Raw genomic sequence first — 10,845 nt, forward strand, 5'->3', positions numbered from 1 at the left:
AGCACCAAACTTGGGCAACTACGGAGAGCTGAAACAGACAACGCAGGGTGGGAAATCTCTGATGAGGCAAAGACACCTGCTGTACACCTGATCTAGAGCTGCTTGCTGTGTCATTCACACCCAAATATCTTCCCCGGGAGTTTGGTCAGCTGGCTCTAGTACTTGTTTACATCCCCCCCCTCTGGCAACATGACATGTACGGCAGAGGCCATAGCTGCGTGGGTCCTTCAGATTGAATGTGCATCCCCAGATTCCCCCTGTTCTCATTTTAGGGGATTTTAATGGCCAACGTTCCAATAATTTGACATGCGCCACCAGAGTAGACCAAACAATCCACCTCTGTTATGGGAATGTAAAGAATTCATACAAAAACCACCTCTTAGCACTGCAGACCATAATGTGGTCCATCTGATCCCTGCTTACTGTACAAAACTGCAGAGAGTGCGTGACCAAGAAGCTGGTGAAAAGGTGGGATGATAATGTGGCTGAGTCTCTACAGGGCTGCTTTGACTGCACCTTCTGTGAGGATATGATTGTCCCGCAAAACACAGTGAAAGTATTCTCTAACAATAAACCCTGGATTACAAAAGCCCTGAAAACAACTCTGAATAGGAAGAAAATAGCATTCAACTCAGGAAACAGAATTGAGCCCAAACTTATCCAAAACAGACTGAATAAGAAAATAAAATCATCAAAGAAAGGATGCAAGGAGAGAGTTGAGAAACTCCAGGGACACATGGCGAGGCGTTAAAACACTGGCTGGCTTCCCCATTAACAACTCAGCATCATCCGGGATAGATCAATTCTACTCCAGGTTTGACTGCAGCTCCTCTTTTCAGCCTGTGTTGAAGGCTTCGTTTTAGCTATGGAGTGATACATCTTGTTTCTAAATGATCTTTGTTGGGAGTTGCACATGCTCAGTTCCTAGTTAAGGACTATTAGCCAATCAGAAGCAGAGTAGGGCGGGTCAGCGAGAAGCCGGTAAACAGCTCGGGTTCAGCCGTACGTGTTGCCGACCAGCTTGGCAACATGGACTGGAGCGAGAGTTTCAGAGCGGTGAGTTATTAATCTGTATCCATAAAGTTTTAACTGAGCTCTGTCTCTACATCACAGGAACAACTTTATGTCCACTGACTGCCTGGAGGGTAGCTAGTGTTTGGAAGGGAGAGGAGAGCTGTGTGCTGCAGCTCGCTGTTTCTGAGGGCGGGTCGGAGTAGCCGCTTGGCGAGCGTTACATGAGGCGCGTTTAGCTTTTATCCCTGTGACATCACAAGTATGAAAGGGAAGAGGCTGGACTACAAACGAGCTGTTTTCAGGCATTTCAGAGCAGAGTTTTCTGTGGGAGATGGGAACTCCCTTTGGGCTTTTTCACTTTGCAAACCTGTAACATGCACCAAAAAGATATTTAACTCAATAAAGGAGAGGAAAAGGCAAAAACCATAATACCACCTCTCAAATGAAACACAGAATTTCAGCTCTTTCTTGAGATGATAGTGATTAGACATCTGTCTCTGAGGTGATTTTCACTCTTAGGGAAAGATGAGATACTGGGTTCCCTTCCCGTTCAGGGGCGGGACAGATGTAGCACCTACAGGTGATCTGTCCTAAGGTAGTCTTTTGCCAGACTTATGTGAGATGATGCTATTCTTGAGACTCATGTATGTTGTTCTACATTTTTTGATAAACCATATTTATGTCATTTGTATTGTTCACTAAAAGACATGGGAAAAATGGAAACTACCACGCCTGTGAGTGCTTTTGCAATTTAACAGCGTGAACCAGAAGAAGCCACAGGTGAAACGAGTTGTTCACAATAAACATAGTGAAGTCTTTTCGGTGTGCGGTGGCTTGTTTTTTGATTTAGATCTATTGTTGTTTCACTGAAACTCAGGTACACGGCTTCTTCATCCATCTCAGTCGCCATAACTTACGTGACCAACATAATAGACAATAATGCAACTTAACGGTGGAAGACCCATTCACTACATTAATGTTACTTACTGCGGTCTAACTGTTCCAAAAGAACAGGGAAGTGTGACAACAATCTCCTAATATTAAGCCTAGCTCAGAAGCTGTTTTAGTCATCATCAAATACATTTAGCTGATCTCACACTGGGGAGCCAGTTGGCAGGAGCGTCTATTTGTCTCAGTACGCTCCTCTTTCCATTACAGTTTTTCTTCAATTGCCAACAAGCGTCAAAACTGAAGCCGCTTTCTCAAAAATCTTCGTACATTCTGCATCACCAATGTGCATCTTGGCCAAACAGTTAATGCAACACTTATAACATATCTCAAAATAAACTTGTTCAACCAAACACCGGCAACAGTTCTCACTCAGAGAGCAAGCACTGTCACTCATAACACACAGTCCCAAAAACACTGACAACAGGGAGCATTATACGTAAACGATTAACTTTTATATCTTTGAAGTGATATCACATAAATCTTTTCACTTTATTGACTGTACTAAAGTCTATGTAGGCTAACAAGAACAAATCAGAAATTTTCTTCAATATCATTGACAGTATTTTTTTCTACATCATTGCAAAGAGTAATTTACTATAATTAATAAAAATTTTAAACACTAAAATAATTCCTTAAATTTCCGTTTTGCAATGCAGTTTTTTTCAGTTGTTAAAACAGTCACACCGGTGACACAGTGACCACAACCTGTAGTGAACAGCCGACTCCAAATTAGCTTTTTCAACGGCGCTGGTTGAATTTACACAGCGCCGAGGAAACGGGTCACTCTAGCCTGATTGACAGGTGGCCATGGTAACGACTTGTCAATCAGCTTGTAGCCCCGCCCTAAAGCCTCCCCTGCTTCCTGGTCTACGTTCCTCTAAATGGGACCATAATTTACTAAATGAACATCATGCTGTGTTGAAGAAGACTTGAAACTAGCGACTGAGACCATAAACTCATCAGGAAAGTGTTTACTGAGGGAATAAATCAGCTGACAAGTAGAAACATTTTACCATTATTTCTAATGGAGCCGGACTTCTTTTTGCAACCAGAAGAGTCGCCCCCTGCTGGTCGTTAGACAGAATGCAGGTTTAAGGGACTTCCGCATTGGATTCATGTCTCAGACAGGAAGCTTCCTGCTTGCTCTAAACAAACACTTTGCACATAGATGTAAACATAACATTTACTGTAAATATTCTGCTCAGATTTTCTATATATTTCAGTCTGGTTGCTGCAGAAATGCAGGACATTTACCATCATTCTGTTTTAATCAAACAGTTTAGAACACAGTTCTGTAACAGAAGTAATGAAATATGTGAAGAAAGTAATTCATTGAGCGCATTTTCTGTGAAAGCAAAAAAAACAAACTATTCACAGTTTGGACCACATACACTTCTACATAGACTTCTCTGTTTTCCTGCCTGTGTGAAGAGTTTTAATGTGACTTCAGTTTTAACTGAATCTGATGCAGAGACGCTGCATTGAGCTGATGTATTATAGTGTATGCAGTAACTTGCAGTTGGTAAACACACACACACGGGATCTTTAGCTCCCAGGAGGCGGCCCAAGCTGTTGAAGCGTTACTCTGATCCCTAATCAGTTCAACTACATAATGATCTGTGTGGGTGAGATGAGAGCCTGTGAAAACCTCTCTCCCCCACAGCGCATACATCCGATTCATCCAGGTGTCTGTGCTCATTTATGGACAGTTGTTCGCTAGCTGCTAACCGCTTACTGTTGTACTGCAGAAGTTCAGAAGGTCCTCTTCTTCAGGTTCACGTGCATCACCACCACCTCCTTCTGGACAGGACGGGTGTCGACCCTGATCTACACGTAGCAAACAAAGACAGACTGTGATCAGATTTGTGATCGGGCCAACGGAGATGCAGAACCAGATGTCCCATCTGGATTTTATACTGCTATATTTAAGTCATCATGATGTTGTTTGTAATGAGCTGTTGAGTGGCTAATATGTTTAAAAAGAGATGAGCAGATGTGCCAAACAGCTGATCAGTAGAGGTGATCTTATGTTGAAAGTTGAGGTCTGAGGATGGATCAGAGTTACAAGTACTTATTCTGGAGTAAGTGGTTTTGGGTGAACTAAACTACAGAGCTGCATTGGGATTCCGCTGGTCCCAACAGAAATCGTGCGGGAGCGAGCGGTTTAACTCTGCTGCGGGCGGGTGGTTAAAAAAATATAGCAGTAGCGCTAATAAGATGGAGTCAACAAACGAAGTTGAAAGGAAGATTAAAAAGAGCACATGCGACTGGTCACGAGAACGTACTGCACGGGCCTGACCCGAACCGGCGACCTTGGGTACAGGAGGCGGACCCGCTGACAAGGGAGCTAAACCCCATGACCACTGATGTCAGTCGCCAGGACGACTCACTGCACAGCCTCGCTGGTTTCCATCACACAGGCGTTTAGCACGTAGCCCAAACATTTGTGTTCTGTTTTTACTCTGCATGTCACAATGCTTGCGGGTGCAGGCGGGAGTGGATACACGTGTTGGGGGTGCAGATACACGTGTTGGGGGTGCAGATACACGTGTTGGGGGTGCAGATACACGTGTTGGGGGTGCAGATACACGTGTTGGGGGTGCAGATACACGTGTTGGGGGTGCAGATACACGTGTTGGGGTGCAGATACACGTGTTGGAGGATACACGTGTTGGGGGTGCAGATACACGTGTTGGGGTGCAGATACACGTGTTGGTGTGCAGATACACGTGTTGGGGTGCAGATACACGTGTTGGGGTGCAGATACGCGTATTGGGGGATACACGTGTTGGGGGATACACGTGTTGGGGGATACACGTATTGGGGGATACACGTGTTGGGGTGCAGATACACGTGTTGGGGGATACACGAGTTGGGGTGCAGATACACGTATTGGGGGATACACGTGTTGGGGGATACACATGTTGGGGTGCAGATACACGTATTGGGGGATACATGTGTTGGGGGATACACGTGTTAGGGGTACAGATACACGTGTTGGGGTGCAGATACACATGTTGGGGTGCAGATACACGTGTTGGGGGATACACGTGTTGGGGTGCAGATACACGTATTGGGGGATACACGTGTTGGGGGATACACGTGTTGGGGGTGCAGATACACGTGTTGGGGGTGCAGATACACGTGTTGGGGGATACACGTGTTGGGGGTGCAGATACACGTGTTGGGGGATACACGTGTTGGGGGTGCAGATACACGTGTTGGGGGTGCAGATACACGTGTTGGGGGTGCAGATACACGTGTTGGGGGATACACGTGTTGGGGGATACACGTGTTGGGGGATACACGTGTTGGGGGATACACGTGTTAGGGGTGCAGATACACGTGTTGGGGTGCAGATACACGTGTTGGGGTGCAGATACACGTGTTGGGGTGCAGATACACGTATTGGGGGATACACGTGTTGGGGGATACACGTGTTGGGGGATACACGTATTGGGGGATACACGTGTTGGGGTGCAGATACACGTATTGGGGGATACACGTGTTGGGGGATACACATGTTGGGGTGCAGATACACGTATTGGGGGATACATGTGTTGGGGGATACACGTGTTAGGGGTACAGATACACGTGTTGGGGTGCAGATACACGTGTTGGGGTGCAGATACACGTGTTGGGGGATACACGTGTTGGGGTGCAGATACACGTATTGGGGGATACACGTGTTGGGGGATACACGTGTTGGGGGATACACGTGTTGGGGGTGCAGATACACGTGTTGGGGGATACACGTGTTGGGGGTGCAGATACACGTGTTGGGGGATACACGTGTTGGGGTGCAGATACACGTGTTGGGGGTGCAGATACACGTGTTGGGGGATACACGTGTTGGGGTGCAGATACACGTGTTGGGGGATACACGTGTTAGGGGTGCAGATACACGTGTTGGGGGTGCAGATACACGTGTTGGGGGATACACGTGTTGGGGGTGCAGATACACGTGTTGGGGGATACACGTGTTAGGGGTGCAGATACACGTGTTGGGGGTGCAGATACACGTGTTGGGGGTGCAGATACACGTGTTGCGGGAGTGGGCGGTAATGGTCACAAAATCAACGGGAGCAGGATCAAGAAAACAGTCCCACACAGGTCTCAAAACCTCTGCTAACTGGAAGTAAAGAAAAAGATTTTGTGCACGTTAGTAGAATAGAGCGGCGAGGTGAAGTGTCAAATTAAATAGAAAATGATGTCACAGAAAAAAAAACAGGAGAGCAGCTGAAAACACAAACTTTATCTGCATAAACATGTGACACACCAAACCGCACATCTGTCTGTGCGTGTGTGTCATGTCAGCTTAATCCATTCTTCTAGTCTAATTATGTTTTGTCTGCCTTGTTATTCATTTCATCATGACACTGTTCATTATGTGTGTGTCACACAGACACACTTTCACACACACACCAAGGCCAAACCACAAATCCACTTCACCGGTCTGTCATGATCCGGCAGCCACTTGGACTAAAAATATAACAGCCAGTGTGTGTGTGTGTGTGTAATTAGCAGCTGTGCGGTTTGAAGGCAACAGGTCTGTGTCAGAAACAACTCCTGGGAAATATCATCAGTGCTAATGAAGAGAGCGCTAGAGAGATTAATGCCAGAGATATCAAGCAGAGGCAGCTTCTTCGCTAGAGCAGACTCTGACTCAGTGACCCTGCAACTGAAACGGGGAGACACAAAAAGTCCAGGGGCCGGTTTCACAAAGCTATTTTAGACCGACCTATAGTGTAAGACTTGTTTAACCACCAGTAACAACCAGTTACATTACAAAAAGGGAAAATGGCTCATAATTTGGGGTTTGCGGACGATATTATGGAGGGAGCTATGAGAAGGAAAGAAGAGTCTTTAGGGACGGCAGTAACCAACTACAAATACACAACAACGAGTTCATCGGTCGGTTTCGTTTAACTACGGAAGCTATCCTGAGTCTGACAGATGGATAAGCTGTTATATTTGTTGTTTATATTTCTTTGTTGGCATCTTGTACCATTTTCTTTTTTCCACTTGTTAAACCCAAAAATCTATTGATGGACTCCAGACTGTCCAGAACTCAGCTGCCAGGCTTTTAACCAGAACAAAGAAATATGACCACATTACTCCTATTTTAGCTTCATTACACTGGCTCCCAGTATGTTTTAGAATTGACTTTAAAATTCTATTGATCACTTTTAAAGCTCTTCATGGCCTCTCGTCTTGTTATATTTCTGACCTTTTAGTCCCATACACACCAGCACGTACCTTGAAATCCTCGGGCAGAGGTCTGTTGTTCCCCAATTCAAGCATTTCTTTTTGCTACCACACTCCACCATCAGTAAAATGTCATAACTATTATACTGCTTCAACAAACATATTTTTTGTTGTTTTGAAAAGTGTCTTATTTTACCCAGAATTCACTGCAGTATAATCGGTGTATCTGAAGTCTGACTATCTACTGTATGTAAGCCAGAGTCAAAGTCTATCTTTATGAAAACCACTAGGTTACCTAAAGAATATAGACAGGATACCGGCGGGGTCTTAAAAGTATTAAAAAAGTATTGAATTTAATATTCTCAAAATAAGGCCCTAAAAGTCTGGATTTTCGGTCATAATAATTTTTTGGGTCCTTTCGTAGGATTAAATAAATATATTACAGTCATAAATAACTGTCAAATTTATAAAATGTTGTGTGTGTGTAACGTTACTGTTACAACTGACTACTTGCATGTCAGCTGACTTCCTGTCAGCTCTACGGTATCATTAAATTCATCGCGGACCTCCTGTCAGCGCCGTTTCATCCTTATTTTAGTCATTTGAGTCAGGACCGCGCAGTACAACTCGGGTTACACTGGTGCCGTGACCGGGATTGTACTGCACATCCCTGACTCCTACCGGCGACCTCGGGTACAGGAGGCGCTTCTGTGGTTTATCAGTGTGCGGATTTGCAGACTGAACACTTGCATCGATCTGCATTATACGCTTGTCTCCTTTGAAACGTCTGTATCCTCACGACAATGCATGGTTATAATTCATGTCAGTAGCTAGCTAGAGAGAGAGAAGTGTTTCTGCCAAATCATAGCAACAAAATTTATCTCCTCATTCCATGAACTGAGGACAACCAGTGGAAACTCAGACTAGACTAATAAATAAAGAATTCATTAAATACATTAAATACATTAATATTGTACTGAAATATTATATTATTTTTATTGTTTGTTATTTGTTTCTTGGAAAAAATGCTATCATTTGTCAAAAAGCAAAAAAATTTCATATAATTAGTTTTTAGTTTGTTTCTCTGTTTTGTTTATCTCACACACACACGGACAAAATTGTTGGTAGTCTTCTGTTAAAGAAAGATAAAACCCACAATGGTCCCTGAAATAACTTCAAACTGACAAAAGTAATAATAAAAAGAAAAGAAAATAACTGGAAGTTAACGGATGAAAATAAGGCATAGCTTTTGACTAAAACAACGGCCTGACAAAAATGATGGTACCCCTAGAAAAGATTAGAAATAATTAGACCTTAGGGACATGTTATACTTAGGTGTGTCCTGCAATTAGCATCACGGGTGTCTTCAAACTTGTAATAAGTCAGTCTGCAGTCTATTTAGGAGAGAGCTGACTCAGGAGATTAGAAAGAAAATTATAGACAAGCATGTTAAAGGGTTTTTCTTTCTTTACAGGAATGGTACCAACAATTTTGTCCACGTCTGTATTTATATAGTTTTTTCTTGTTTATATGTGAATGTGTGCTTTGGTAACATTGTTTACCTAAATATTCATGCCAGTAAAGTTAATTGAAATGAGAGAGGCAGAGAGAGGCAGGAGTAGAGAGTGGTCATCCACTCCCCCCCCCAGGTCTTCATGTCAAAGTATCCTTGGGCAAATTTCTGAATCCTCCCTGCTGAACGTGTATGAGTGTGTATTTCTGTCAGCCTCTACATCATGTATGAACATGTTTGAAAGGGATGAATGTGATGTAGTGAGAAGCTCTTTGAGTTGTTGGAAAAACTAGAAAGGCGCCGGCCAAGTACAGACCACCTACCATTTACAGGAGAGAGAGAGAGAGACAGAGAGGCATTTTGGTTTGCGTCCGTTGATAACGTCCCTTGGAAATCAAGAAGGAACTGAGAGGTTCTGAAACTCTGGAAATGTCAGACTAGTTTTGCAGGTGTTTGGAAATAACCTCTGTATTATATACACTGTTTATACTGTCATTTACACTGGGGACATTTTTTAAAGCATAATTTGTTTTAAAAAATTCTTAAATATAGCTTGCAGTTAAATAACAAATGAAAATGCTTTTAGAAAGGTTTCTTTATAATTTAAGAAAACATGCAGTGCAATTAAAATATAGAAGAAACCAATCTGCATTGTCCAAAAAAAAAGTAACTTAAGCTAAAAAAAATAAAAAAATTCAAGCTTCTGATTATAAAATGACCCAAAAACATGCAGCACCAATCAGTGACTTTAACAACTTACATTTACTCATTTGACAGACACTTTTATCCAAAGCGACTTACATTTGAAAAACAACTTACAATCAACAAAGAATCAAATACAGCACGAGATCTACAACTGACATACAGTAAGAGCTAATAGCATAAATCACATCAATGGGGTAAATACCTAGGGAAAAACAAAAAAGTGCAATCAATACAAGATAATGGTAAGGGGATAGAAGAAGAGCACAGGAAGTGCATGTTCGAGGTTGCGGGTTAGGGGTGTTATCAGAGAAAGTGTTCTCGGAACTTCTCTTGACACGGTTTCTTTTTGGCCATATTTTCCGTTCTCTCCCTGTGAACGTGACCAAAGAGGAGGGAAGACTAAATCCTGCCTCAGCAGGGACGATGTTACAGGAGAAAAGTTGATCTGCAGGAGAAACTGATCTGAGAGCTGCACTCACTTAGATTCTGTTATATTTATATATTTTGAAATGTAACGTGCCACCTGAATTTTGTTTCCTTTTACATAAATAAAAACATTTCCACCATAAATTGGTGCAGAAACTTTCCCCAGAATGCAGGAAATTAAGTTTTTAATGATCTAAAACTTCCTGGGGGAGGCCCCTCCAGACCCCCCACTCATATCTCAGCATTGGGGATACCTTTAAAACACTGTTGAAAGATCTTTTCGTCTCGTTCTTATGAACCTAATCTGGCCCGTATGTACCCACCACTTTTCAACACTAAGTGACGCCCTTGGTTTATACTGACTGTAGTAAAGAAGTGGACGTAGCCATCGTGACGTCACCCGTTGGTTTGTGGACTGCCGTTTCAAAGCCTCCAGTTTGGCATTTTGCCGTCGCCATCTTGGTTTTTAGACAATTAACTTTCATGAAAACACACTGTGAGAGTGTACACAGAGCAGCGAATAAGAGTCACCTCTATTCTGATTGACAAGTTAATCAGCTTGTAGCCCTGCCCTAAAGCCTCCCCTGCTTCCTGGTCTCTGTTCCTCTAAATGGGACCATAATTTACTAAATGAACATCATGCTGTGTTGAAGAAGACTTGAAACTAGCGACTGAGACCATAAACTCATCAGGAAAGTGTTTACTGAGGGAATAAATCAGCTGACAAGTAGAAACATTTTCTCATAGACTTCTATACACAGCAGTGCGTCTGGTTTTCAATGTCCCTCCATTACTCAGTGACCTCCACTGGCTCCCCGTGGCCTCCAGAATCAAGTCCCTAATGCTGCACACAGAGTGACTACTTCATCTGCACCATCTACCTAAACTCCATAATACAAGTTAATGTTCCTTCTCGGCCGCTACGCTCCTCCAGTGAACGCCGCCTGGCTCGGCCATCCCTTCGCACAAAGCGACCTCAGTCCCTATTCTCATCTGTGACCCCACGATGGTGGAACGAGCTACCGCAC

This window comes from Micropterus salmoides, unplaced genomic scaffold, assembly GCF_014851395.1.
Source record: "Micropterus salmoides isolate LMB-PRFRI ecotype aquatic unplaced genomic scaffold, ASM1485139v1 Ms_hic_scaffold_16, whole genome shotgun sequence".
Lineage (NCBI taxonomy): Eukaryota > Metazoa > Chordata > Actinopteri > Centrarchiformes > Centrarchidae > Micropterus > Micropterus salmoides.